General features: G+C 38.6%; 1 pseudogene; it reads right to left on the bottom strand.

Moving 5' to 3' along the window:
- Nucleotides 1–9,133: 9,133 nt before the first annotated feature.
- Nucleotides 9,134–11,116, bottom strand: LOC150040276 (pinin pseudogene; annotated as a pseudogene).
- Nucleotides 11,117–25,145: the final 14,029 nt, after the last annotated feature.

Genomic DNA, 25,145 nt, shown 5'->3' with positions numbered 1-25,145 from the left:
GGTCATTTTTTGATGGCTTGAATCTTTTGCTTTATGCCTTGTATGGACTTCTTTATGTGGTTTATTTGGGTTTGAGCACTCTCAAATTCTATAACATTTTGGAATTCCTCACATATGGTCTTATTCATACTTTCCATCTTTCCATTCATTTTAAGAGTTCAAACCTCTAGGATTATCATCTATTGCCTATTTATTTTGAGTGGGGAGTTAGGTTCCCTGACTTGCCCTTTTTCTTCAGTTCCTATGTCTTTTCTTCCCATTTGGAAGTGAGAGGAAGGCTAAAACTACAACAGGTAATAATTTTTATGATAAGAACCAACCCAGTGCTCTATAGTCACACAAACTTTACAAGGTTGCAATCTTAGACATGTATTTTCACCCCCCCTCCTTTGGTCAATTTCAAAGCCACCACAGTTTTAAGACATGTATTTTCACCCCCCCTCCTTTGGTCAATTCCAATGCCACCACAGTTTTAAGACAAAAACCAACCTGATCCTTGTGGCATTGAGTCAATCTAGACAGAAAGGTACAGTCTGTGTCAACAACAAATAATTGTAAATCAACAAGCTAAGGTATTAGAATAAGGGCCAGATATAAGTGTAATGAAAAGTAAGAGAAGAAGAGAGAGGAGGAACTTAGGGAAGGAAAATATTAGAGGGAAGATAAACCAAACTTTAAATCAGTTAAAGAAAAAAAAGAACAGTAATAAAAAGAAAATTATAGAGAAATCAATAATAAAACCTTAAAAATTATGCAAATATAAGAAGTAATCTTAAACTTAAAATCTTTAAGATTAAAAGACATTAAAAACATAAAGATTAAAATATATGGGACTGGGGATTCAAAATAATAGCTTGAGTTAATTAAGTACCCAATAATGGAGAAAGTCTAGTAGGTAATTTGGGGTATGTTTCTAGGATTGCCCTGAATGGGGATGAAGTAGTAAAGGAAAAAAAATGGATAAAAAAATTGAAATAAAATTAATGGGAAAGTAGTAAAAATTGATAACTGCAATTAGAAAAAAGGAATTATTCAGTTTATTGGGAGGGCCTTGATCTTGTGTGGCCCCTGTGTCCAGTATCCAATCTCTTAATGGAGCCTCTGATTTCATTGTGATGATCGGGTGGCATGCTGTCGCTGAGCAAGTGGGTGGATTCTCGGCAGGGTAAGCACATTCTCCTGTACTGGGCTGTGTTCCCAAGTTTGGACTGTGCCATTGGTCCTGATGGCAAGGGAAACTGGGGAGTTGAGATCTGTAGTTACTTTAGCGAGGGGTGAGCTGCAAACATGGCTTTTCCCAGGCCTTGGAAAATCTAGGAAGAGCATCTGGGCCTGTGCTCCCCTTGGGTTCACTCCTCGCCTACATGGTGGGAGCTCTGATCTGGGTAATTTGGGTTACTCACAGGTCTGGAGTTGGTGTTCCACTGGATTCCTGAGTCACCCTGAGGGTGTCTGTTGGCTGGTACCAACTGTGTTTTGTGTACAATCCAAGCACTGTGCCCACCATTCTAGGGTGTGATGAACAGGTGGGCCTTCTCTCTTGTTTGGAAAGTTCTTCTGTCTGGTCCTAAGTACCTTCCAGGGACAGACTTTTTGACCCAATCTTCCTTGCTCTATTTCCCAGATGTGAACCACTGTGCCTAGCACTACAGCATATTAATAGCTATTACACTACATATTCTAAGAGACCAGAACCTGATTCTAGGTTCTACAGTTCCAGATTACATTTTAAAAAAAGATAAAAAGTATGACAGCTCCTATGCAAGCAACGTAACACTGATCTTTAGAGAAGACTTCTGATATTTTCAACATTGCTTCATGTCCTCACATTTGTAGTGGTTTAAGACAAATTATACTTAAGCCTTCAGGCACAATACAGGTGGTAAAGTGAATCTAGATGAGAGAGCAACATCCAATAGCAGCAAAAAAGACAAAAGATAAAGGTAAAAGAAAAGACACAAAAAGGGAACTAAAAGGGGAAGAAAGGAAAGATTGTAAAATAGAAGATTATAATAATACTGTTCAATAAAAGAACTGAAAGGCTGAGAAAAAGAAATGAGGCAAGAGCGGAAACTAAAAACTCAACAAACTAAAAAAGACAGGCAAAATGTTCAGAAACAAGAGAAAGACATGACAATAGTGAGAACTCCATCCTGTACTCACTCATTGTAACATTGTGGGATGGTAGAGAAACTACCGGCTTCAATCTGGACTTCTCAATGATGCCATGTCTGCTTATTGTGTATTGTTCATCCTTATTATAGCCTAGACCAATCATGGTAACTCGTGGTCACCAGAGAGGGGTACTTGAGGGAGAAATTAAGGGGAAGCGTCTTTTCCTAGATATGCAGAAAATGGAAGAGAGATGTACCTAGGGTACAATAAACACACAAGAAGCAGGACTAAACCCTAGAAAGAAAGGGTTGCCAGAGGTCAGAAGAGGTCAGAAGAGATTAACTACGTCCTTTATATGTCAGTAAATATTTCTGCCAATCCCCCAATGGCTACATAGGGCAATTTCGTCCAGAGTTCCCTAATGGATTGCCAGTGCAGCTTGAACATTCAGAGCTTGTGCTAGGGCCACCAGTTCTGTGCATCCTCCTGGTGGGTCAGGAAGACCAACAGAGACCCCCTCATATTACCATGGCAGTCGCAGTAGGGAGGAAGAGCAGAGGGAAGCACAAGCATGACAGAGCTTCAAGCCAGGAAGCCTGAATGGCTCTCCTACCCACCCGCCTACCTCATTGTGGGGCCGAGGTGCCCTGCTGTGTTGAGCACAGAACTGATGGACAGCCTGGAAGCCAATGTGCAGCTGAGCAGGGTGAGAATTCTTAGCAAAGTCGGTTACCACAAAGTCTGGATCTGCCAGTGAGGCTTCTAAGGACTTCTGTGGAAAGTGAGGTATCCAGACCAGTGTTACGTGTAAACAAAGAAATGCCTGAGATACCAGCCTAATTTCCTGTCCTCACACGCTGTTCCATCATCTCCACTCCCTTAAACTCAAAAGACTTAATCTCCTGAGATACTTTGACTTGAATGATGATGCCTTCACAGAGAAGTGAGCTGGAGGTAACACAGATATTAAAATGGCAGGGACTTAGATAATTAAACAAACATATCAATAAAAATAATATGGAGAGGAACCTGTCAACTCATATAGTATCCCTCCTAACCTCCAAAACTCAAAATGAGAATTAAAAGTCAGATTGTCCTAACTCAAACACAGCAGCAATTTGGCCTAACCTGTGCTCAGACATCAGAAATCATCTCCCACACTTATAGTCAATAAGGATTCTGGAGTTTAAGCACAGCTGGGTATATGCAGTAAAGTCCTGTGTGCAAGAAAATAAAAAGAAACCATCCATCTGTCTTTTGCATGGACCTACTTCAACCTTAATAGGGACCCACTCTGTTAAGTGGAGCACCTTCTATTTCTCAAGCACCTTCCCTTTCTAATTCAATTGTATACCCCCCTAGGATTGTGAGCAAGATACATTTCTCTGGCCAGAAGAATAGGATCTAATTTTGCTCCCAATGATCAGCTACTGAGACTGAACAAATGGAAGATATGAACTATGGAGACTCCAGAGAAATGCCACATTTCAATGCAGAACACAGACATTTGAAAATCTGCCTGCTGCTAGCTTGTAACAAGGACAACCAACTTCTGACATACATCACTTGTTTCATTTCCAACCCAGCTTTTAAAGATAAACTCATATCTTTTATCAATATCTGTTCCCTCAAAGCCCTATCCTAGTGTGGTCCAGTCCCCAGAATCCCCAGTCTAATCCCAACCCAATCCCGACGTTTAAATCCCTATATAAGCTCACTCACATAAGACCATACTGTGAGCTGGGAGTCTGGCCTAGTAGTAGGGTGCTGGCCTAAGGTGTATGAAGCTCTAGATTGGAGTCCTCTGTACCACATAGGCAGAAAAAGCCAGAAGTGATGCTGTGGCTCAAGTGGTAGAGTGCTATCCTGAAGAAAGCTCAAGGATAGGTCTCAGGACTGTGAAAAAAACCCCAAAACACCAAAAAGACATACTGTGAGAATAAAATAAATTCATAGTTCACTTCAAACAGGAAGAAGCTTGATTCAGAACTTCTGCATTTGCTCACATGTATCTTTTTTCTGAGCAAAACTAAGACACTAAAGAAATGAAACCAAGCAAGTGACAAGCAGTCCTGAAAGAAGATTAAAAACTGGAATGAGTTCTGTAATACATTCTGATTATTGTTGAGGCACAGAAAAAAAAGAAGCACTTGAAAGCTGAGTAGAAGGCCTGAATCTAACCATTCAGACATTGTATGTAACAGCTGGAGTCCAGGACACATCACCAGAGAATAAAAAGAGAAAGGAACCTTAAGAGCTCTGCTGAATATTTTCTCTTAAGGGAACCATCATGCACATGGAACAAAACAATCCAAAGCCAGGAAGCAAAATAAAAGGAAACAGAAAGTCCTCCTTTCTCATGGTTTTAGTCAAGTGGTGTGGGGGAGGATAAATTGCACAATTCGGCTGTTCTAAGGCAATCACAGTCCTTAATTACTGTTAGTAATTAATTTTATTAGATAGTTACAGTTAATTATAATCAACTTGTTGTGTGATCGTTTCCCTGCTCTTAATAGTGTGAAAAACATGCCCCCCTTGAAGCAAATGACAAGGGAGAAGTTCCATTAATCTTCCCAAGTGAAAAAGAGCTCACACTGTGCTTAGCAGTACAAATGAGTCAAGTGAGTCTGTTGCAAGACTGCATGTCTATACCAGAAGTTGGACAATGTATGGGAAAAAGGCAATCACATATTTTCAGAATTTCTCATAAATAGCATAAAATAAGATCGAGTGTGAATAAGCAGTATTACACTTTAGGTTAGCAAAGCTCCAGGATCTCCTAGGAAACCACAGACTGAAGTCCCTTGATTTATATAAAGCAAATTGTAGCTGAGGACGTGGCTCGGCTGGCAAGCACTCTTCGAATTGGGTTACTGGAAACAAAAGATAACAATTAAGGTAAGAGAAACTAGTTGAGGAATTTAAATGTATAAAAAAGCAAGTAATGAACAACAGAACAGAGGTATTTTTGGTAAGGTCCTTTAAAATATAAAGCAGTCATTGATAACAAGAACACACTTTAAAGAGAGTGATACATTTCTATTTTTAAAAGCAAATACTCAAGGAGAGGGGTCCAAAGTGTGCAGCCCCAAAAGCTAGGAGAATTTGAAAGACTGGCATTCCTTTGACAATTTTGAGAAATATCTGAAACAGTGGAGCTAGAAACTACTCTTGCAAAGGATTGCCTTTCCTTCTGGGAAGGTGGAAATCAGGCTGGCAAGGCATAGCATCGGAATCTGAGGGACCCCTACAAATGTAACATTCCTGGTCATTTGCAGGAAGTTTGTGTAAGTACCTGCTTTCTGCAGGATGGGCTCCTGGGGTTGGCTAGAACAGGTTGCCAGACAGCTCTGTTTCTTCTCTGTTGGCTGAACTGTGCAGGGTTTCAGAAATACCTTCTAGGGTTCTTTCCTGACCACCTTTGGACAAGCAGGCCTCTATCCTCCTTTATCCTGCACTATTACTTCACCCTGCAGAATTACTCGGAAAGCCAAGCAGTATCCCATGTGTTTAGTCCGTGTGAGGAAAAGCAGTAACAAAACCATCAGTTTCCGTCTGACCTCAATGGTCACAGGAACGCTGTCTGTGTACCCTCGTCCTTCTTGCACCCAGTCCTAGTTCCCATAAGGCTATAGGGTTCGCACCCCAGGGTCTTGTCTGCTGCAAGTCTGATCATTCAGCTTCGCCTGAGATGGAGGGCTCAGGCCGGAAGGGAAGAAGAGGACCTAAGTGACCACAGGACTCTGAAAGGGAGGGAGGCTTGGATGTAGGCCCCACAGGCACAGCGTGCAAGCGGAATGCCTTCAGGGTTGGCAGCGGGAGAAAGAGGGGGTTGGGGAAGCGGGAAGTCGGCCCCATCTTGGGACGGTAGAAGAAGGGTGGAGAAGGGGAGGCGCTGGGAGGCACAGGGGGAAGGGAGGGGAGAGGAAGTGGAAGCTCAGAGCCACCTTGGGTGGGGAGGGCAGGGGAGGCTAGGGGCCACCCGGGGAAGGACGACGGGAGAAGAGAAGAAAGCTGGAAACCACCGTGGGAAGGGAGGGGAGGAGAGGTGCAAGTTCTGAGCCAGCTTGGATGGGTAAGTGAGCAGGGGAAGGGGAAGGAGAGGGCTGTGTGTTATCCTGGGAAGGGAGGGGAGGAGAGGAGGAACCCGGGAGCCACCTTTTATGGGGAAGGGGAAGGAGATGTCTGTGTGTTATCCTGGAAAGGTAGGGGAGGAGAGAAGGAAACCGGGAGCCACCTTGGGAAGGGAGGGGCAGACAGGGGGAGACCAGGGCCCCTTCCCTCCCCTGTCTGGCTGGTAGAAGGTAGCAAAGGTGGAAATCCTGGTGCGGAGGGGTTAAACGTGGAGGTGTCCCGGGAGGAAGAGCTGATGTGTGGAGTGTGGCTCAGTCCTTGGTGTTTGACAGCTGGCTGCAGAAATGCCACTTCATTTCTCCCTAGACCTGTTAAGACGTGCAGTGTTCCACTACTTCCAAATAGGCTCCCCAATCCTATGCGTCCTGGTTCAGTGCAGTAACCCAAAGGCATGCCATTGCCACTCTGCTGTTTCTAAACCAGTTGGCTGATCACAAATTGTTTTTATTTAAGGTACACTAAAAACATTCATGCCATAAAATGAACTCCTGGAACTCCGAATCACAGAAAAGGATAAATTACACGGTAGCCATTGTGTACCCGTTCCACATCCCTTCCCTTTTCTTCTCTGTATATACAGCCATCTGGAGTACTTTTAACGACACGTATAAAGTAGATAGAGTGCGACCATTAATTCTCTAATTTAGTTTTACTAATCAGGTAAAGGAGGTAAAAACAGGCGCAGAGGTAAGGATGAGAATGAATCTCAGAAAAGAGAGTTGGTCTTTAAAGAGGCTGGACAAGGTAAGTAAAGGTTTTAGAGTTAGGCTTCTCTTATTAATGATACCTTTGTTGTTGTTTAGCCTCTAAGGATCTTCTTTAAAACATAGCAAACTTGGAGTAGTGACATTCGCACTGTGTGATAGTCCTTTGTTCAGGCCGGTGGGAATCTTATCACTAGTGATCCTCTACTTCCTGGGCAGTAGGGTCACAAGGAGTAGCAACACAGTGTTTTTTCTTGAGATGGAAGGAATCTTACTGTATTTTTTTTAAATTTGTATCATCTGCAGCAGCACCATGATTATCAGGTGCTCCTCCTCTTATTGCCTCCTGTGTAATGGAGAGACACCCGTTTGTCTTGAGCTGGAAAGGGCTTGCTAACTTTTTTTGTCCAGGCTGGTCTCAAAACTTTACATCTGTGATCCTGCTGATATCCACCTCTTTGGCAGCTGATTTATAGACAAATTACTAACGCAGCCTAGTATGAAACTGTTTACAAACCGGATGTAGATGAAATCTGAATTGAGTGACTGTGCTTGATGACAGGCAATGTACAAGTGGGAGCCATATCCTTACCCTTTACTTTCAGTAAGGTAGAATCTTTCTGTATTTTTTGTCTCTCATTTGTTCTTTTTCTCTTATTATTAGTATCATTGTCATTATATTACTATTGTTATTGTTGTCAAGGCTCCACCTTCTTCTTATTGCCTCCTGTGTCATTGGGTTGTAAGGAGAAGTACCCATTTTTCTTGAGATGGAAGGAGGCTTGCTGACATTTCACCATTCTCGGATCCAACTCATCCCCTTCTCTTTGCTGGCTTGTTTATGGGGAAATTCTTACCACACCAGGCATGAAACAGATATTATTCCCAAATTCTGATCAGTTGTCCACGTTTACATTTTGTATTTTTTCAGTATTCATCCAGAATTTTTATATAAAACTTCAGTACGGAGAGTAAAGTTTGGTATGGAAATTCCTCCTGCGCTGTTCTTTCTGATAAGAAGTGCTTTTGCTATGCAGGGTCTTTTATTATTCCATATGAAATTTTGGATTCCCTCTTCTATTTCTGAAAGTAGGTTTTTAAGAGTTGGTTTAACATATACAAGTTGCACGGAGAACAAAAAACTAATCTGGAAAACATTAACTTGAATATACAAAGCTATAGTGTTCTTATGAACTAAAAACAGGCCATTTTGCAATGTATGCCCATATCTAAACACAAGTACTAATACTAAGCAGTCACCCAAGACTTAAGCCACATTTATGTGCACATGTATTGTAATGGCAACGAATACTCCATACAGATTTATAAAACTCCAAAGTTATCACTTGGTACGCTTGTGTGTTATTTTGCTTACTTACATAGTCAAGCCTTCTATACAGTGGTTCCTTAAACAAAACTTCTCTAAAATACATATTGGCATGTTTCATTTAGAGCCAACACAAATGTTAAGACAAGACCACAAATTCATAATCCAAGTATAGAAGATTTCTTAGAAAGAAGTGACCATTAGTTTAACAGATCGCCTATACTGTTAGAACAGAGGTAACATCAAAGACTGAAGTACTATGCTCACATAATCAGGAAAACGACAACCAAAATAGGAAAATGCTTAGATTAACAAGGGAGATCAGAAAATAGTAAATGATTATAAAGCTGTAAAGATGTGAGAGCTAACGCCAACTAAGTGGGGAAGTCTCCAGAAACATCCTAAGCCTATTCAGTATCTAGTGGTAAAAACTGAAAATGATTATACAAGGGTCAAAAGGCATCTCAAAAGTAATGAAATGAATATTTATTCCTACAAAAGCAATGTATGATACAGAATTAGAAGTGAACAGACTTAAAAGATTTACCTATTAAGATATACAGATTCTTACTGAAGCCTATAGGATATTTAGAAAAGATGACAAGAGATGTTAATCTTTTATTATTATTATTTTTACATATTCTGGAAACTTGCATAATTTTGATAAATAACTCTTACAAAATTATGCAAAAAGAACAAGAATGTCGGGTAAACATACAGTCTGTGTTTTCCAAAAAGATTTTTTACAACCTGCAATTCTCAAGGCAGCATCCTCCTTAAAAGGAAAGGTAATCCTTTAACTCAAGAAATCTGCTGCTGCAAAGAATAGGCTAAGAAAGCCTGGCTTCTTCCGTTAACACCTTTTGTCTTTTCCATCTGATTTTGGGTCTCTCTCACTTCTTGAAGATCGACTACCCTCTGATATATATCTTTTTCTGCCATGCCTGGAATTCTTATCCTTCAATTCTCTTGTGCCTCTGCCACTACCACCTTTGGAAGATTGGTGACTTCTCTCTAATCCTGACGTATCCATTCGTTTCCGATCCATGCTACTTCCGTGCTTTCTGTCTCTATTGTGTTCCGGGCCCCTACTTTGACTTCTACTCTCATTACTACTAGTAGTACTGCTGCTCCTATCTTGGCTACTACTATCACTCCTGTTGGAGCTACTACTTGAACTGCTTTGACTACTACTGCTGATACTGCTAGAACTGCTTCCGCTGCTACCATTGGTTGAAATGCTACTAGAACTGCTATTACTGCTGTTGCTTTGACTTCTACTCTGAAGTGCATTGTTAAAACTGGTTTCACTACTGGCACTTCAGTGAGCTATACAGGCTCAACAGCAAACTCTTTCCTCTCAGGTAGTTGAAACAGCTAATGCAAAGTCTCAGGCTGAGAAAGAGGCTGGGATTGATGAACTTGCTGGGGCTGAGACGGGGGCTGGGCTAGAGGGAGGGCCTGAGGCTGAGCCACAGGCTCAGGCTGGGGTTCAGATTCTTTTTCAAATGCTTTTTCCACCTCTATAACACTAACATTGTCTTTTGCAGGAGAAAGAGACTTATATTCTTTATCTGGCTCAACTTAAAATTCCATCTCTGGCTCCAATTCTTTGCTAGCTTTATTTTCTGAAGGCTCTATGCTTTAAACTTGATTAGTTTCCATCACTTTCTGCTCAGCAATTACATTTTGGACATTCTCAACCATCTCTAGCACATCCATAACTTCTTCAGGCTGACTATCCTGTTGTTTCTCCCTTTCCTTTGCCTCTGTTTCCTCCTCCAACTTAACCTTCATTTCCTGTTTTTGCACCACCTCTTCCTCTTCTTTCTCTGTATCACTATGCACTATGCCTACTTCCTTTGCCTCTTTTGCCTCCTTTATTTCTACATCATTGTGCTGATTACCTGTCTCCTCCAACTCTTCCTGTGGCTGAGCCACCTTACCCTCTTCTTGTTCCCGCTTCTGTTCTTCATTATGCAGCAGCTGATGCTCTTTTTCTTTCAGGGTCTGCCTTCTAGGCCTGCAAATTTGAGCGTCTACCTTCAAATAATGCATTCATTTGTCTCTGTGATTCTTCTGTTAGTTTTGGGGTATCTGGACACATTCTTCCAGGAATATAGAACAAATGGAGATCTGTGTTAGTTTGTATATACTTAATTATCTTGGCATTTTGTTCATTGCATTCTTCTTGCAGCTGCAGAAGCCCAACCTTCCAAATGCCACCGTTCTGTCTGTTCTACACATCTCTCTTCAAGTAGTTCTCTCCTCTCATTTTCAACTTGATTTCTCTCTTCTTCTGCCTGAACTTAAAGTTTTTGTTCAATTTCCTGACGTCTGTTTTGCCTTTCAGTAGTAACAGAAGATTATTGTTTAAATTTCTGAAGAGTACCCAACAACAAGTCAAATATTCACTGATACCTCTGCTTTCCCTTTTCATCCATATTTTGATCCTGGATAAGGAGGTCTCTGTGTGTGTGTTCTTTGGAGGTAGCTACAGCTGAAGACTGTAGTGCCAGCTTATTGACATCCTCCTCCTCTGGGTTGCTCTCTTGGTATGATTCTCTTCCTGTCCGATGCTCCCCACCCAGCCTACCAACTGCCTCTTCAAGTCTCTCTGTTTGCCTGGGGGTCCTCCTCTACTATCAGAGAATCCACACTTCAGCAATAAACTACCACGTCCTCTACCTCCAGAAAGGGCCAGCAATTGGGCTTGGATGGGTCTCAGGTCATTTGGATCTCACCCTGTGAGCTTGCAGTTGTTTTCATCTACATTGTTTAGGCTCTGTTTGGCCTTTTCTAGCTGTTCCTGCAAAGTTCTCACTGTGACCACCATCTTCTGAAATGTTCACAGTTTTAGTCACATGAAACATGCTTTTCTATCAGCAAAGGCATTTCTCTATTTGCCTTTGAATTTCTTATTTATATAAGATGTTGAACTTAACAACAAACTTTCATATTTTTCTTTCTTGTTGCCTCATGCTGCAAATGTTTGGAGCACGTGCATATTCAGTAGCTATCAGAAAAGAAACTCACTGCTGTGCTGACAACCTTTTAGTGTGTCGGATTTTCTCTGGATAGCTCTGCTATGGAGTGTTGTGTAGGTTCTCTTATATTGTATTTCCCTTTCCTGCTCCCATTTTTTTTTCCAGTCGTGGGCTTTCCCTGAAGCCCTGATCACTTGGGGTTTCTCAAGGCTAAATCTCTACCACTTGAGCTACAGCTCCACTTCTGTGTTTTTCCTATGTATGTGGTACCAAGGATTCAAACCTAGGTCTTTGTGTGTGCTTGGCAAGCACTCTACATCTAGGCCAAACACCTGGCCCTGCTACCCCACTTTTATGCTTAGTATTTACTTTTCCCACAAGATGTCCATGGCTTCTATTCTTAACAGTATCCTTCTTAAGAACACTGGGATGGTTTGAGGAATACTTGAACTCAACATCTGACATTTTACCTCTGAACAGTGTCAATGTTGAATTTCATCCCACCTACAGAGTATGCCCAAGTTCTCAAAATGTTGGGAAATGAATGATTACAAGCAATGTGTTTTGATGGCGTAAGGAGGTTATGTAGTTTCTTTTAAAGTAAGAAGAGATTTATTTTACGGAACTCTCAAAACTCTCTGGAGAAACAGTGATATATACTATGACATAGAAAGTAAAATAAGATCCTTGATCACCCTCATTTTCCCTATCTCTATTGTATTTGGCTAGAAAGATTCATTGTGCATGTAACATTGAGGAAAGAAATAAAATGAACCTATAAAACAGGCATTCTCGATTGAATTAAGTGTTGGTTTAGTAAGAACTAAAAAAAAGTGGAATTGTTTCAGATGGAAAGAGACTACAGGGTGTACTAAAGAAGTTGGTGTTCATTTTGTCAGTTCTGGGAAATGTATGTGGTATTAGGCAATTCTGAATCTGATATATTAAAAAAATAGATTACAACATTAGACTGGTTTATAAATTACATTATGTGTAGGAGATGCATATATATATATATATGTGATACATATGTACATATCAGCCCTATATGTCCTAGAGTGGACTACATGTATATATATATATATATACATATTTATATATATGCCACATGATAGATGCCTTTCGTGTAATCATCTACCTGACATACATATGTGATACACACACTCAAGTCTGTGAGTTCCTTCTTCCCCACCTTACTGGCATTTATTAGTAGGAGCTATCTTACTTTATATCTATTGCTGTACTATAGTAGAATAAGCCTGGGTGGGTGGCTTATAAAGAAAAGCAGTTTTTATTATAGTGTATGAGACTATTACCATTGGTGGTAGAGCATGTATGGTGAAGACTTGCTAACTGAATCTTAGTTGAGTGATGACATGTTGAAAGTGACCAAAGTGTTTTATAGACCTATTTTTTCTTGGTATGGGCACAAATCTTGATTCATGAGGATTCACCAGAATTAAACTCCTCCCCATTATGTATTTATGTATTTTTAATCTAATTTTTGTGCCAGAAGGGGGACTTGAACCCAGGGCTTTGCTGAAGGCTTTGCATTCTACAACTTGAGTGACAGATCTTCTTCTAGCTTTGTGCTGGTAAATTGGAGTTAAAAGCATCATGGACTTTCCTACCCATGCTGGCTTTGAACTGCAGTCATCTTAAAGAGCTGGGATTGTAGTCACAAGTCAGTGACCATGGGCGGAAGTAAGGATTGTTAATGTGAGCATTTTGCAACATATTGTTCTGCCAATGACAGGACCTATATTTCTGTAAATGGAAGGTAGAGGTTGGTTTCGATGGGTAATTCTTGTTTATTTGGATAGCAAACTATCATCACTAACAGTTGTGGTACTTGGTCTCATTTTTTGTCAAAGAATAATTTTTCTGCCAAGGATTTGGAGTAAATTTGGCATATGTCATGCGAGGCTTCACGTATGACTGTCAGGACATCTTACATTTTTTGCTTTATAATGTCTTCCCCCTTTTTTTCTGCTAATGAGATTTGAGCCCAGGGACTGTGCATAGGAGGCAAGTTAGAGTTACACCTCTAATTTTAGTGGGTTAATTCTTTTTTAAAGTACTTATATACTGTGTGGAAGACAGTGTCTCTTTGTAACAGGAAAGTGCTGTTTGACCAAAGGTAGACTTGAACTTGTGATCCTGGTTGTGTTGCTTTCTGCAGCACCTTTTCATCTTCCAGTTGTTGATGGGTATTTTGCCCAAAACAGACGAATAATAATGAGTGTTATATCTAACACTGCTATTTATTATATGTGATAATATGCAATAAATTGTCTTTTACAGGTTTGGATAAATGCCTCAGACATTATACTGGTTGATGTGCGAGACTATCAGGTAAAAATTCCTGTGTCTTTATTACTTAGTAACAGAATTAGCATCAGTCAGTGATAAAAGACTGGTGTTGGCTGATATTCCCATTGCTGTTATCATATCTGTTGTCTTTACTGCTGTTTAATTTACCTTCTCTAAATATAAAATGGCAGTTTATGATGATGTTTTCAATGAGTGGATTAATTTTACAAACAAGTTGGTCTTTCTCACTGCTTTGCAATGTTATTAGTGCATCTTGATTATATGTAGGAGGTTTCATTGGGACATTTCCATTTGTACATATTATTTATGCTGATCATATTCACTTCCCTACTTTCTCTTTATTACATGAGCTTTTGTCTTCTTTATTTGCAGTATTTTAAAAATGAATTTTTATCGATCTTTGAATACATACACACCTTAAACTTCTGTTTCACTAGACGCCCAACTCATATTCTATCCATTTTATTTATTGGTGCCAGTCCTAGGATATGAACAAACTGTTAGGTTTAATGGGGATCTCAGGATTTGGCCCACTGTGTGCTTTGACTTATAGGCTATGCTGATCCTCTTCCTTCAATCTCCTGAGTAACTGCTGCTATACACAGAGAGCATTTCACTGGCTCAGCCTCATTATTTACTGGGTTTAGAAATCCAAATCTGGGAACTTTACACAGTTGAGTAAATCACAAGTGTGGGGCTGGGAACATGGTTCATGACTACATAAAGCAGTAAAATGATAGAAATGTTACAGTGTGTTAGTAAACATTGAGACATGCATGCAAGAAACTATGATTCAAACTATTAACTGTTTGCTATAAATTGAAAATGTCTACTAATATAAATGGCAGAGTTCTGTATAAGTTTCAAACTTAAAAAGTATATTTGAGGGCCAGGAGTTTCTCAAGGCTAGAGCTCTACCTCTGGAGCCACAGCATCTTTTCTGGCTTTTTTCTATGTACTGTGGAATTGATCCTGGGTCTTCGTGCATGCTAGGCAAGCACTCTTCCACTAGGCTAAACTCCTGACCCTACAATTACACCCTTAAAAAAACATTAGAAATATATTTTGTTGGTAGTTTCCATTTATGGACACAGTAGTCTCATCAACATCTTAACATTTCTTAACATTTTTAATACATTTTCTCTAATTCTTTCTGAATTTTTTGCAGTCCTGGGCTCGAGCTCAGTGCCTGAGCAGTGTCCTTGGACTTTCCCAAGCCTAGAGGTCTACCACTTCAGTCTCAGCACCACTTCTGGGTTTTTAATCAATGTATGTGGTACCGTGGAATCGAACTCAGGTCCCGTGCATGCTAGGCAAGCATCCTAACACTATGCCAAACTCCCAGCCCCTAATTTTTAAATGACAGAATATAGGGCAAAGGACCAGTGCATTTTAAAACCATTCTATAGCTGTTTGCTGGATTCAAAGCAGGGGGCAGGGCAAAAACACACTTATACTCACAGACTTCAAAGCCAATAAGGAAGCGGTAAAACACCCTTGAACTTGGTGTTGTGCACTGATTGAGTTATCTCCAGTCAGTTTTCAAAGGTTGGTTTGACAAAAAAAAACCTACACTGCTGTTTTGCAGCCTTCCAGTCAACAAACAGTGTTAAATAGAATAAAATGTGAAGCTTTTTCTGTTTTGTATTTATGAAGATTGGAAGTGCAGAAATCCTTTCCATGTTATGACTTATCATAAGTACATAACATACTTCTTTCCAGAGAATTTAAACCCAAAGAATTTTTTTTCAGTCATGGGGCTTGAACTCTGGTCCTAGCCACTGTCCTTACGCTCTTCAGCTCAAACCTCCTCCTATCCATTGAGCCTATGAGGTTTTTTTCTCCAGACTAGCATTCTACCCATTGAGCCACAGATTCATTTCCACCTATTGAGTAGTTTATAGGATCAGGGATCAGATGAACATCCCTGCCTGGGCTGTCTTCAAACTGTGATTATCAGAAATCTTGTCTCCTGAATAGATTTATAGGTATGAGGCACTACTTCACAGCCCTCATAAACAATATTTTTGGAGGAATTTGTAAGTCTGTAAGCTCCTAATATTTATGTATCAAGGGAATAATATACATATAAATAAATAGTCTATGATATACATGGTAATATACATACATTTTCTATAATATATAGGGAATAATATATACATTTCAATATATTATGTAGATAATATGTATACAATACATATACATAATTATAATAAAATAGGCATATAGTATATAAATATGTACATGTGTACATGTGTCGGGCTGTCTGACTGTGTGTTGTGTTGCAAATATACAGAGAGAAGGCTTTCCCTCTTCTGTTCCAGTTGGTACTATTGGGATTTGTACCTAGTACCTCTAGGTTCCTACAAAGGTACTCTACCACTTGAGTGAAATCTCCAGTGGGTATTTCTTTTTTCAGGGAAGCTGTTAACATTTTTCTAACCAGAGACTAAACTAATACTGAGATCCTTCTACCTGTTGATTCTCTTGTAAGATGAGACCAAATGCATGCACAACTACATCCAGTTTGTTAGTTGAATTGAAATTTGCCAACTATTTCCCTAGGTTGGATTTGAACCATGATTCTTTCTATCAACAAATAACTGAGATTATAGATATGACCCTAAATAACTAAATAACTTTCTGTCAGCAAATAGCAAATAGATTGTAGGTGTGAGCCATGCATCTGGGTGGTTTCTTGTGGCTAGCAGTTGAGCCACAAATTTTGGTAGCTCAAAATGAGCTTGCTTGCTCACAGCTGGTGCTCTGCTATTTAAGTCTTGCCTATCTAACCTTGTTTTACTAGTTTATTGGAGCTGTAGTGTTATGAACTTCTTTTGCTTTAGTTGGTTTTGAGCTGCTATCCACTGTAATCTCCCAGCCTAGGAACACCAGAATGAACCTCTAATATCAGATCTCCAACATTTCTTTTGAAATAGGATCTTAATATTTTTGTGTATGTACATTTCTGTGTATGTGTCATGTGTTTTACTGTCTCTCTTCCTGCCTGTCCTCAGGGCTTGAACTCAGAGCCTGGTTGTTTTGCTCGGGGCTATTACTCTTACTGCTTGAACTCCACCACTTGACTGCCTGCTTTTTTGTGTGGGTAACTAAGATAAGAGAGTGAGAGACTTTCTGGCTGACAGTGAACTGTTATCCTCAGATCTAAGTCTCCTGAGTATTCCAGGATTACAGGTATGAACCAGCATCCCCTAGATGAGTGTTTATTTTTGTAGGAAATTAAGTTCATATGGTCTTGACATTATTCTATATAGGAGTTTTTTTTGAGCTACTTGTTTTGTTTTGTCCTGCTGAAGATGGCACCTAAAATGTTAAACAGTTTTGAGCTGCTATGTATTCCTCTACTGATTTAACACGTTACTTCCCTCATGGATATTTTTGTAGGGAAAATCAGTATAAATATACACACACGTATGTGTGTGTGTGTATACATAAATATGCATATTTATATATATATACATATAGATCCATTTTCTAAAGTGGGAAGTTTTAAAAATACTTTGCTTATATAAAGAATGTATTGTTTCTTTCAATGAATCTGACAATTTGGTCCTGGAGAGGATAATGAAGTCCAGTTTGAGGATATTGGTGATGATGTTGAAGACCTAGATGATGTAAGTAGATTTTATACATTTTTATGTATAAGAAAAACATTTTCCTGAATAACATTTACACATACATACATACATACATACATACATACATACATACATATGTGTATATTTGATCATGGATCAATTTTGATCAAGGCTAGATCTCTGCCATGTTGAGTCACTGCTGGAGTTCCAATTTCTGGTGGTTAATAGCAGATAAGAGTCTCACTGAATTCCTGTCCGTCCTGGCTTTGAACCAATCCTCAGATCTCAGCTTCCTGAATATCTAGGATTCCAGGCATGAGCCACCAGCGTCCACCAACAAAACAATTTTTAACATAAGAATGTCCTCTGTTTAAAGTTAAGGCATGTTTTGATACTTGCTCATAAATTGTAAATTTAGGATTGTTCAGAATTAGTTACTCAATTTGTTTATGTTTGAAACACATTTTGGATGCTTTCTTTTTGTTGCGACATGTATGGCTTTTGGTACAAGGCATTTCTATAAGCTTAACTTGTTTAAGTAAGAGTATCTAGAGGGGTGGGTACATATCTGTAATGCTAGCTGTTCAGGAGCTGAGATCTGAGGGTCATGGCATGGAGAAACTTATCTCCATTTGTCCCCCAAAAATGCCAGAAGTAGAGCTGTGGGCAAAACATCTTAGGGAAAGTGCCTACATCCTGAGTTCAAGCCCCCAAACTGACTCATGCAAACAAAAGAATACCTAGAGAACCTAGAGATGGCTTAGAAAGGAGGAAAGAAAGGAAGAAAGGAAAGAAGAGAGAGAGAGAGAGAGAGAGAGAGAGAGAGAGAGAGCGAGGCAGAGACAGAGACAGAGACAGAGTGAGTGAGACAGAGAGACAGAGAGACAGAGAGACAGAAGCATAGCAGCTTTGAAACCATACCTTCCTTCAGGGTTATTAGACTTAGCATTACTAAAGGCATTAGTGAAGTTGCAGTATACTCTAAAGCCTTGTTACATGTAGGCACAAGCGTGTAGATTCCATCATTTTATTGGTCAGAATAAATCCTGGATTTGCATGTACACACTTCTACATTTGTGTACATATATGGGTGTGTTTATATAGATAGAGACACAATATACAGCCATATATTTAAGGTCCATTCAGAAAATAAATCCATTATAATGGCAAGCAAACAGCACTCGGCACATAACGACGCTTTAACCCTTCATGGCCATAGCTGTAAAATATTACCAGCAAAATTTTTTTTTCTTAACATCACACTCTCTATAGTATATATGTTACACATATCAATATATGAATTCATAGAAGCAATTGGGATTATAGTGTAGCTTCTACTTTAATCAGCTTCTTTTTAAATATACCTCTATTGGAAATCAACTTACGTAAATGATTTTGAAGAAAATTGACCCAGTAATAGGTTTTGATATCTCCATTCTGGAACAAAATTCCCTTATATTGACAGTTTGACTGATTGCTGAGATGAAACTGTGCCTGATAGTTTTGAAAAACTCTTACGTTCAACATAGTTGCCAGAGGTTTCAAAAATTGTATAGGGTAGTCTTGAGAAAGTTAGATTACTGTACCATGATCCTGATGTTGAGACTTCTTTGAGAATAATTCATCCATATCATCTCAAAAATGCTAATTTGTTAGATCCATCTAGGAATATTTCAGATGGTTAAAAGAATGCAAGAATGTCTACATAATGTTAGCTAGTATGTGATTAGACATAAATATGTATGTGATGTGTGTATATAATACACTGTGTAAATATAGAGTACATATCATGTCCTATGTAGGATAGGATGTATTCTTATATGTGTTTCATGCCATGTAATATACCTGTAGAATATATAGTATTTTATATTTCCTATACTATACATTTATCCTAGACTATACATCCTATAATATTTACAGAATGCAAATTAATGCATTATGAATATATGCTATATACTATGTGTAGTATTTGTTACACATATACTCTGTATAAGCATATATACTGATCAAAACATGGAGGTAATAACTACATTAATTTGATGCATCAATGTGTTTGGTAACAAGTCAAAAGATGAAGATGAATAGAAATGTGTCTGAAAATTTTACTCAAGTAAACATCCATTTACACACCATCAGTATGCTGCAGTCTAAATTTGCCCATATATAAATAAAGACACATTGGCAACAGGCAGAAAAAGGGGAAAATTGGATGTATGAATATTATCCGTATAGCATTATACAGATAACTTTACAGAGATCCTGCTGTACAGTATTATATTATAGTGATCTTTAGTCACTGGATCTGTCATTTCTTTTACTTACAGAACTAGGCTGAACTCAAAAATGTTATTCCAATCTTCAAGGATTGTTCTACAGTTGTGATCTTGACCATCATCTGCAAAGGGCAGTTTCATTTGCATGAGTAGAGAGTTGGTTGTTCTGTTTTCAAAAACTAGTTTCAATATTGCTGTGAAGAAGGAAGATGCTGAGTTATTTTAATTAACATGTTAACTGTCTTGAGGTCAAGTAGAACTTCCTAATAAAAGTGAAATATTTACAATTAAGACAATAGTTCATTTTTAGTTTTTATTTTATTTTATTGTGATATATAGAGGTGTTACAGTTACATTCATCATATAGTGGGTACATTATTTTTTATTATTTATTTTTTTATTGTAATTAGTAAAAGGGTTACATGATATTTGCCAGATAGAAGGCGCATTAATTCACATACATTGATACCCTTTCACATGTCTTGGTATCCATTTCCCTCCCCCCCACACCCCACACCCATCTTGGTTTTCCCCCCTTCCCTATCAAATCTCAAATATCCAAATACAAATAAATTCAATAAATCAGATAACAAAGTGAGATACTATACCAATATGAGATAACCAAGGGACAGCAAAGGAGATGAGAGAGAACATAGTTCATTAAGGACAACAATCATTCATTATATGGCTTTTGTTTCAATATCCTGGAGGTCCTTTCAATTAGCTTCACATTATATGTCCTTATGTATCAAGATTTTGCTCTATGGAAAATCTCTGCTAGTAGAGCCCAAGGTTTCTACTGATTATGACGAATGAGGGAAGCCATTGAGCCTAAGTTCCTTTGAGTCTGGCTTACTTCACTTAATATGATTTTTTCTAAGTCTTTCCATTTCCTAACAAATGGGGTGATGTCATTCTTTCTGACAGCAGCATAGAATTCCATTGTGTACAAATACCACAACTTGTTGATCCACTCAACAACTGAGGGACATCTAGGTTGGTTCCATATCTTTGCTATGGTGAATAGTGCTGCAATGAACATTGTTGTACTAGTGGGTTTAGTATGTCCTTGTTTCTGGGTGGTTGGGTAAATGCCAAGTAGTGGAATTGCTGGGTCATAGGGGAGTTCTATGTTTAGCCACACTGCTTTCCATAGTGGTTGAACGAGTTTGCACTCCCACCAACAGTGTAGTAGTGATCCCTCCTGGCCACATCCCCTCCAGCATCTGTTGTCATTCGTTTTCCTGATCCTGGCCATTCTAGCTGGAGTGAGGTGGAATCTTAGAGTTGTTTTGATTTGCATTTCTTTTATGACCAGAGATGTTGAGCATTTCTTCATGTGTCTATAGGCCATTTTTGTATCTTCTTCAGAGAAGACTCTCTTTAAGTCTTTAGCCCATTTTTTAATGGGATGGTTGTTACTTTGGAGGTTAGTTTTGGAGTGATTCAATTTTTTGAGTTGTTGATATATTTTAGATATGAGGCCTTTGTCCGTTGTTTGGTTGGTGAAGATCTTCTCCCACTCTGTAGGCTTCCTGATTAGTTTACTAGCTATGTCCTTTGCCATACAAAAGCTCTACAGTTTAATGCAGTCCCACTTATCCAGCCTTTCTCTGATTTGTTGTGATTCTTGGTCCTTATTAAGAAAGTTTTGACCTGTGCCAAGGAGGCCTAGTCTATCTCCTATTCCTTCCTGTAGAGTTTTCAGTGTGTCAGCTTTTACCTCCAGGTCTTTGATCCATTTGGAGTTAATTCTAGTGCAAGGTGACAAAGAAGGATCCAGCTTTAGTTTTCTGCAGGTGCTTAACCAGTTCTGCCAGCACAACTTGTTGAAGAGGCTGTCTTTCTTCCATTCTATTTTTTTGGGTACATTATTTCTTGAACATTGTAACCCCTTCCCATGTTTTCCTCCCGCTTTCCTTCCCTCCAACCCCTCCCATTCATCCCTTATCTTCCCTTTTTCAAATAAACAAATACACTTATATACATGATAGCAGGTACCAAAGCTGGATACAGTAACAACATGAGATGAAGCATAAGGGGAAACAAAAGAGAAAAGAAATAACTTCACATGATGCAACAATTTAGTGACTGAAAACAACAGTCACTGAGATAAGACTCCTGTTTCCTTATCCTGGAGTACATTAAACTTAGCCTCATTCCATGTGGCTATGTGTACGTAGCTTTTGTGCTATTGTGATCCCCTGCATACTAGATGTATACTTATGTCTATTGATTGTTCCAAAGGAGAAAAACCATGGAGCCTATGTATCTTTGGGTCTGGCTCACTTCACTTACTATGACTTTTTTCTATATTTTTCTATTTCCTTAGGAATGGGGTAATGTCGTTCTTTCTGATGGAGGAAAATGAGACATGTGAAAGTGTATCAATGCATGTGAATTAATGAACCTACTGCCTGGCAAATATCATGTAAGCCTTCAATTAATTACAATAAAATATGAAAACAAATATTAATGATAAAAAGAAAAAAGTTTTGACACATCTTTGATTGGGATTGTTGTTTCCTTTTTACTCATATATTTTTCTCATATAATTTTATTGTAATTAATAGAATGGTTACATTATATTAACCAGATAGAAGATACATTACTTCACAAATATTAATACCCTTTTTCATGTCATTGTCTGCATTTCCCTTCTCCTTCCCCCCACTCATCTTGATTTCCTTGCTCCCCTCTCTTATTTCAAATCACTAATTAAGCACATAAAAATATATTAGATAACCAGGTGAAATATTGTAACATTATGAGATAACCACGAGAGCAAAGAGATGAGAGCTAACATAGTACATTAAAAACAACAACATTATATGGGTTTTGTTTCCATATCCTAGAGGTCCTTTCATTTAATGCCATTCTATATGGCCTTAAGTATCTAGGTTTTGTTCTATTGTATGACTGTTGAATATAAACTGTTGAATTTCTGTTCTGATCTCTTCAATGACCCATTGGTGATTGCACAATGTGCTGTTCAATCTCCTTGAGTTACCAGGATTTTCTTGGTGGAGATTGGTATTCAGTTCCAATTTGATGCCTTTTTTGATGGTCTGAGAGAAAGCAGGGAATAATTTCAGTCTTTCTGAATCTGCCCAGGTTTGTTTTATGCCCTCCAATGTGGTCTATTTTGGAAAACGTCCCATGTGTTGCTGCTGAAAAAAATGTATATTGTGATGTTTCTGGGTGAAATAATCTGCAGATGTCTGTTAGGTCTAGTTGGTCTATGCAGCTGTTCAATTCTGGGGTTGATCTGTCCATAGGTGACAGTTAAAGTCACCAACAATCACTATGTTTTGATCTATGTGTGGATATAGTGAAAGTAAAGTTTGCTTGATGAAGTTCAAGCTCCGGGATTAGGTGTGTAGATATTTAAGATGGTAAGGGCTCCTGGAGGAGATAACCCTCTCTTAGTATGTAATAACCTTCTTTGTATTTTCTCACTAATTTTTGTTTGAAGTCTATTTTATCTGATATGTGGATGACAAAGCCAACCTGATTATGGGGGCTGTTACCTTGATAAACTTTATTCCAACCTCTCACTTTCAAAAAATATTTGTTTTGAGCGGGAAAGATGTATCTCTTAAAGACAGCAGAATGATGGATTTTGCATTTTGATGCAACTAGGCAGTCTATGCCATTTAATTGGAGAGTTAGGTCGATTGATATTGAGGGTTAGAATTGAAAAATATTAACTAGTTCTTGCCATTTTTAAAAGCTTTCATTAGGGCCTGTGGTTTGACAATTCTTGCAGTACTTATTAGCTGGTACTATTTTTAGGTGCCGTTCCTTTGTCAGTATCACGTTTGTGTTGGTTTTCAGTGTGTAGAACATCTTTGAGAATTTCCTGTAATGCTGGTTTGGTTGCTATGAAATGTTGCAACTTTTCCATGGAATGGAAGGTTTTTATTGTTCCCTCAGTTATGAATGGGAGCTTAGCTGGGGTACAGTATTCTTGAATGGTAGTTATTTGTCTTAAAGGCATGACATATATCCTTCCAATCTCTTCTTGCTTGCATGGTCTCTGATGAGAAATCTGTGGTTGTTTGGATTGGTTTTCCCTTGTTGATTGTTCTCTTCTCCCCGGCTGCTTTTAGGATCCGTTGTTTGGTCTCTATTGATTTAGTTCGGATTATAATGTGGCTGTGGGATGTCCTTTTCTGGTCATGTCAGTTTGGGGTTCTAAAAGCTTCTTTTATCTGGACAGGCAGGCCCTTCTGGATATTTGGGAAGTTCTCTGGGATGAATCCCTGAAGTATATTTCCAATACCTTTGACCTCTTTTTCCAGGCCCTCCTCAATACCAATTAGCCTTAAATTAGGCTTCCTAATTGTATCTTGGACCTCTGAAACAGTCTCTCATATTTCCTAGGTTTGGTTTGACTCAATTTCTGTTCTTTCTTTATAATAGGTTATCGTCAACTCCGGAAATTCTGTCTTCTGCATTGTCTAACCTGCTATCAAACCTTTCTACTTTATTCTTCATCTCCCTTGCTTCAAATTGCTCATTTTTGATGCCTTGCATCTCTTGTTTTCTATCATGTATGGACTTCAACTCCTTGATTTCCATTTGAGTGGTTAGCTCACCAACTTTGTTCTCTTTGGACATTTGTTGGAGTTTGGTCACCTTTCTGTTTGTGGATTCTATGAAATCTTCCATTTTTCTTTGTAAATCCTTTATTATAGCCTCCTTTATGGCTTCTTCTCATTCACATATCAGCTTGTTTATGGTTTCATCTCATTTAGGTATGGGTTCCTCCTATATCTCTGTCTGTATGTTTTCACAATTTTCATTAACCATGTTTATCAATTGCATTTGTGTAGCATTTTGAGGACTCTCCTCTAGTTTTGCCATTGCCTGTTTATATTAGGTGGAAGATGCTATTCTTTAGTTTGCCATTTTTATTGAGTTTCTTGTTCTGCCCATTTGAAAATGGGAGCAAGATTAATACTAGACAAGACTTAGGGTGAAAGGTAAAATAGTTGAGTACAATATTTGGAAAAAATAAGATAAAATATGAAAATAAGAAAAGTAATAAGGAGGATATATAGAGAAAAGAGGAAGGTATATATAGGAGAGTTCAATAATAAAAATTTTAAAGAGTAAAAATAAACAAAAAAAGAAAAAGAAAAACAAGAAAAAAAAGGTGTGGGGGGATCCCACACAATTGTGAGTTCTTAGACAAGAAATACTAAGGTTGGGAATGAACAGATTAAAAAGGAGGGGACTGTATCAATATAAATGCCTTTGTATCCAGTCTGTACCCAGTGCTGTCACTATGTTTCTAGGAATGATCACAATGACAGAAGGAAAGGGGGAGGGGGAAAGAAAGAATCATAACATTAAAAAAATATAAAAATGCAAATGAAAAAGGGTGGAAAATGAAAAAAAAGGAAAACAAAGAAAGAAAAAAAGGGTATTCTTCAGGGAGGTTGGGGAAAGATAGGAATCTTGTGTCTCCACTAAATTCGGGATCCAAACCCTTCAAAACGTCTTTTTTCCTTTCAATTTGGCTCTGCAGTTTTTCTGATCAGTTTGCTTGATTGGGCAGGAAAAAAAACCTCCCAGCTCTGAGTAATTTTGAGTAGCCAAGCATGACTAGCTCTAGGATCTGACACCATCTCTGCCATCCAATAAGAGGCTTTCTGCATGTGGAT

Source organism: Megascapheus bottae, chromosome Y (assembly GCF_031878675.1).
Source record: "Megascapheus bottae isolate mThoBot1 chromosome Y, mThoBot2.hap1, whole genome shotgun sequence".
NCBI lineage: Eukaryota > Metazoa > Chordata > Mammalia > Rodentia > Geomyidae > Megascapheus > Megascapheus bottae.
The sequence above is the reverse complement of the archived record's forward strand: the minus strand, read 5'-3'. Positions and strand labels throughout refer to the sequence as shown.